Genomic DNA, 6,117 nt, shown 5'->3' with positions numbered 1-6,117 from the left:
CTACCACATTTTTTTAAAAAAAATCTCTGTTTTTGTCATTACCACCCTATTTTCCCTGCCACTTGGCTATCTCCGCTTCTCTGGACACGTGGACTGAACATAGCAGCCTTGACCCCTGCTCTACCACACTTCTCTGTCCTCCTTTCCAACAGTCTGCTAGAACAGGCAGAGGTTGCCAGCTGGTGTTCTACAGCAGATATATCCTGCAAATGGGTGTGCTTTGGACAACACAATTTTTTTAATGCAAAATAATTTCAACATTCTTAAATTGTGAGATTTCATATAAAAATCTGAATGTTGGACTCCTTCTGTAAACATCAGACAACCTAGCAAACTGGGTTTACATGTGGCAACAGTTGGCTGGAGTTGAATAATAGACATCCTTTTGCATGGAGCATGTGCTCTCCAACCTGTCCTAGGTCTCACCTCTCCCTATTGTATTTGTCTCCAGTAGTTGGAGCTGCTCTAACAAGAACACCATAGACTGGGTGGCTTCAACCACAAACACATTTCTCACAGTTGTAGAGGCTCAAAAGTCCAAGATCAGGGTGCCAGCATGGGTGAGTTCTGGTTAGTCCTCTTCCTGGTTTCCTCACATAATGAAGAGAGAGAGAGAAAGGTTTCTCTTGTCTCTTCTTATAAGGGCACTAATCCCATTTATAGGAGCTCCACCCCCATGATCTAATTACCTCCCAAATTTCCATCACCAAATGCCATCACATTAGGGATTAGGGTTTCAACATATAAAGTTTAGGGGGACACACACATTCAATCCATAGCAAGATACCTGACCCCAACATCATGGGACATGTGCTATCTACCATAGAAATTGTGCTGTTGGTTTCTTTACACCTGACCAGCATCACTCATTATGTTACCTGCTTGGCCCTTACAAGCCTTTGCATTAGCAACCCCACTGAATTTTCTAAGTGCACATTCTAAGCTCCCAGAGGAAGAATTAGATTGACCCAGCTGTGATCACATATCTGCCCCTGGTCCAAGCAGCTCGGCTACAGCAGGAGTCACGTGGCTCCAGAATCACTCAGCAGGACTTGTGGGAGCAGAAATTCTGAGAAGGGGTTAAGGGCAAGTTCTCCAAGACAGTATGAGGTGGGAGGAAATGATTGACGGCTCTTGTATACAGGATTCATGCTCTTATCCTTCCATGTTTTATCTGGCTTCCCTTATGACCAGGGCACAGACACTTGCAAGAAGGTTGACAGAATTTATGTGTGCAGTTGGAGTTGGTAGACAGTGCAGAGGTCTGGGTGGGTTTGTTTTGTTTTAGTAGATGTTGCAGTATGAGCTCCACAAGAGCAGAGGTTTTGTCTGCTTGGTTTTCTGATTTATTCCAAGCACCTATTACAGTGCCTGACCCACACATGTTATCTGTACACATGTGTGCACACAGGGCTCAACGAGCTGAACCCTGTCACAGGCTGGAGAGCTACGATTCTCTGCTGGGAGTGCCCTTGGAATTACCTGGAAAGCCTTTAAAAGTATAGACTTCACATCTTAGACCTCCTGAAATAAACTTTCCAGAGATAGGCAGGGCCAAGGAATCTACGTTTTTGAAAAAGTATCCCAGTGGATTCTGATGAGCAGGGGGTTATTTAAGAAACCAACCAAAAAAAAAAAAAAAAAAAACCCTGTAAGATCTTTTCCAAGGTCTCAAATTCTTTTCTAAAATTCTCTAAGATAACTAAAGAAGCATAGCAAGGGAGATAAGTGGAGGAAATAGGGATAAACAGAAAAATTGGAAAAAAAAAAGGAAATAGAGAAAAATTTTGAGGCTTTTCAAGCAAGCATTTCTATCTAACTCTGTTTAGTTAGCACAAGCTAAATTAGCACAAGTTGGATATTAAATATCTCTGAGAACAATTTCTACTATTTATATTGTGAAAAATCAAGCAGCCACTCTATAATTTGTAAAATCTTGACTTTCAAGTGAATGTTTTCTTCTAATAGTTGTCTAAGAATGTCTAATTGGTCAACATTATGTGTTCAGTTTTCCCTTGAACAAAATTTGTATAGAGGGCATAAATCTTTAAATAAGTATGAATAGATATTAAGCTTAAAAATAAACCAGCCCTAAGTCAATCTTCTGAGGTTTGTACAGAAGCCTAGAAGGTTTGCCCAGTGTCAGTGGCAGGGTGTTTTCAAATGATGCTGCCGAATCCACAGTGAAGCACATGCTGATCATATGAGCCTCAGAGCATGACCACAAAAAGTTCACTGGCATTTTCAGGCTGTGATTAAAAAGGGAGTTCTACATTCTCAGCACAGCCCTGAAAGGTGGTCAGGTTTCACTTCATTACAACAAATACATCAGGGCAATGGGTGCTGAAAGTTTGGAGGACTTCGCCTCACTTGGGGTAAACTTCCACATCCCAGAAGGTTGGTGAGCTGGGGTGTGGATAGGACGCTCAGGAGATACTGAGAACTGGAGTGTGGGTGGCAAGGCCTCCAAGCCAAACCTAGAGGTTCTGAGCAGGAACCTGCCAGCAGAAACAAGCTGGGGAGATGGCAGGGGAGACGGGACTTTCTAAGCGTCAAAAACAGTGACCCAGGACTTCAGGAATTTAACTGACTATCTTCCTCTTTTCTCACATTGTCTGTAAGTATGAGCTGGCTGGAACCGTATACCCAGAATTTGCGTAAAAAAACATCAGCATGTGTATATGTACGTGTTTGCTTCCTATGCACAGAGAATCTCCAGAAACACATACAAGCAGATAATAACAGGAGCTTCTGGGCAAGAAAACTGGACAGCTGGGAGATTTACTTTCCACTATATCCTAGTGTGACTCTGCCTGTTATATCGCATGATTATTTTATCTATTCGACACATTTTGTGATAGTTTTGCACTGTATCCATGGGGAGAAGGTCCAGGATGTTTACTGGAACTTAAGGTTGGTGCCAAGCACTGAGGACCCTACGTTCTAAAGAAAGCTCCCAATATTGGGGGGCACACACCTTCCTCAGGCTCCCCAGACTGGCCCTAACCTAATGCCAGCATCCCTCTCCCCCAGGTATGGCAGTGGGGGAGAAGGAATGAGAGTCATTGGGAAGACAGGGCAGAGGTTGTCCTGTCCCTTTGGTGGTTGTAACCTGGCTGGCTGGCCAACCTCCCGGGGCCAGCTCTGCAACAGGCAGTCTCATCCCCACCTTGACTCCGTTCCTCTCCTCTGGCTCCACCCACAGGCCCAACACTACGCAGCCTGTGCCACCCCCTCCCCAGAAGGCAGAGACTCTGCTCTGTTCATCATTTGATCCCCAGGCCCCAGCACACTGCTTAGCTCAAAGTGGGCCTAGGCCTAGGCACGATGTTTGTTGAATGAATGAACAAGTGAATAAATGAATGGATAAATGACATGAAGCTCTTTACTGTCCAAAGTTCCCAAAAAAGAGAGAGATGTTTTACTCCACGCTGACAAGTCTCCCAACACTATCCAGCGTTTGTAGACAGGGCCTCACAGCCTACCTAGCACCTTTGTGCAAATTAGGAAAACGTACTTTTCTGGGCAGATGCAACCCCACAGGGAACAGCTTGGTGGAGGGGGAGCCTCTGTAGGAAGACAGAGGTGCATCCTCTGGGGAAACACCTGGATTGCTGAGCTTGGATTTGATTTCAAGCCCCACTCATCCCTGGGCTGGCACCTCTGTGCAGCACCCAAATCACATAACCTGTGTGGCTACGGAATTCCTTCCTTTCCCCTACTTCTCTGTCATGTCACCCCAGGTCTCCATTCTCCTTCTCCCTGCTAGCTGTTTGCCTCCCCCGTCTCCTCCTATCTGCTTTACCCAAGGGGTCCCTGCCCGGCTCCCTCCACTTCATCTCTCTTACTCTATTCACTTCTCAGTCTCTCTCCAAGACGTCTTCTTCCATATCTCTTGGCTGCTCAGCCTCTCTTTTCTCAACACATATGATGTGCTAGACACACTTTTCTCATTCTGTCCTTGTGGCAGCAAATGGAAGAAGTTTGTTTACCCCCATTTAACAGAAAACACACTGAGGCTCAAGCAGTGACTTGACTGAAGTCACATGAGTCTTAAGGAATGAAGTCAGCAATTTAACCCAGATTTAGGGGACTTCAAACAAGAAGTTCTGTCTCAGCCTCTGGCTGAGATGGAGTAACAGAGACTGGAGCTCATCCTCCTATCTGAAACAACAACAAAAAAAGAGACCAAATATACGAAACAAGAGTTTTCAGACACTGGAGATGAGGTAGCAAAGGACAGTGATTCTGCAACAGAACTGAGAGTCTGGGGAGACTGAAGCAGCAAGAGTGCAGAGGACAGAATATGAGAGAGGAGAGAGCTACCCAGAAAGAGCATCCCAGGGCTCTGCAGGGAGGGAGGATGCAGCTCAGAACACTGGTTACAGGGAAGGAGCCATAGGAAAGGCTCAGAGGGAGCAGTGCCTGCTGCTAACCCAAGACCAGGAATTGTGCCTGAACTGTGTTTCTTCAGCCAGACTGAAAACATTTATAGTTCATGGCACATTGGGTAGAGTCCTCCGGAAGGTCTCGTCCCAGGAGTGGGCACTATTTAGCACTAGACTGAGCACTGCTCTGGACCCACCTCACAAATCATAAAAGCAAGACCCAAAAGGATCAAGCTAGTATTTGTAAGTAACTGCAACCCAGACCAAAGCTCAAGAAGATGTATAGTCATACACAAATATCTAACAACACCCCGCAATATATAATTCATAACGCCTGGCATCCAGAGACTACTAGGCAGGGAAAGAGGCAGGAAAACGTGATCCAGACTGAAGAGAAGAAGTAATCCATTGAAGCTGACTGGCCCAATCCAGAACGGATACAGATGTTAGAATTAGAGAAGGACACAAAAAACATGCAGTAATAAGTGCTCAAGTGATGTCAGCTATCATTACTATTAATTTCATCCTCAAAAAGATTTACCTCAAGGAGGATATTGCATTTGCATTGACAGAAAGTGAAACTGAGGTTCAGAGAGGTGGAGTGGCATAACTAAGATCCCAGAGGGAACTACCTGAAAAGCAAGGGCTAGAATGAATTCCTTCATTTACATATTGCCTAGGACCAGCCTCACAAGATGCAGCGCTGCACCCTACCTCACCCCAGCCTCACAAGATGCAGTCCTGCACCCTATTCCGCCCCAGTCTCCCCGTCTGGTAGTCAGAGTCTCTCCTTTCAACTTGGGCTGAACAGGGCAGGGTAAGTGGTACACCAGCTGCTCCAGTCCCCAGAAAGTCATCAGAGCTACCAGGGCACCTCTGGCTACTCCAGGTCAGGCTGTGCTGTGCTAAGATGGCTTCTGTTACCAGCGGTCTGCATCCACCCAGCCTCTGTAAGGGCTGGACACTGATTTTCCCCAGGGTAGAGTGAATTTGACATTTAATTGAAGCTCTTACCCTAAAACTAGGCAGGCTGGGGGACTTCCCCGGTGATCCACTGGTTAAGACTCCGCCTTCCAATGCAGGGGCTACGGAGAACTGAGATCCCACATTTTGGGTGTGGCCAAAAATTAAAAAAAAAAAAAAATGGCAGGCTGATAGAGGCCTGCTAGTTCAGGTACCCATTGGCTTAACATAAATTTGTGGTAAAATCTGTAGGCTGGGGCAGTTTGGCAACTCAGTACTGTTTCTGCCTCGCTCACCTATGTGCTTTGGTTAAAGGATCTTCACATACGTTGGCACTGCCAGCCTCCAGGGAGTTAGGGAGAAGCAACATCCAGACCTAGTTGCTATCTTAGGCTGGAGGAGACAAGCCAACCAACCAACCACACAAATAAGCAAAAGAGAGAGAGAGTATTTAGACGAAAATACAGATTTGTATGATTTGTAGGGGGGAGGGGTGAGACTCAGTTGATATAACCCGTTACAATCAAACACATCACTGAAGGAATTGTACATATAGAAATACATACAGTAGTTAGTTTTAATTTTTTTTTTAATTTTATTTACTTATTTATTTATTTTTGGCTGTGTTGGGTCTTCGTTTCTGTGCGAGGGCTTTCTCCAGTTGCGGCAAGTGGGGGCCACTCTTCATCGCGGTACGCGGGCCTCTCACTGTCGCAGCCTCTCCCGTTGCGGAGCACAGGCTCCAGACGCGCAGGCTCAGTAGTTG

Source organism: Eubalaena glacialis, chromosome 3, assembly GCF_028564815.1.
Source record: "Eubalaena glacialis isolate mEubGla1 chromosome 3, mEubGla1.1.hap2.+ XY, whole genome shotgun sequence".
NCBI classification, from domain to species: Eukaryota; Metazoa; Chordata; class Mammalia; order Artiodactyla; family Balaenidae; genus Eubalaena; species Eubalaena glacialis.
The sequence above is the reverse complement of the archived record's forward strand: the minus strand, read 5'-3'. Positions refer to the sequence as shown.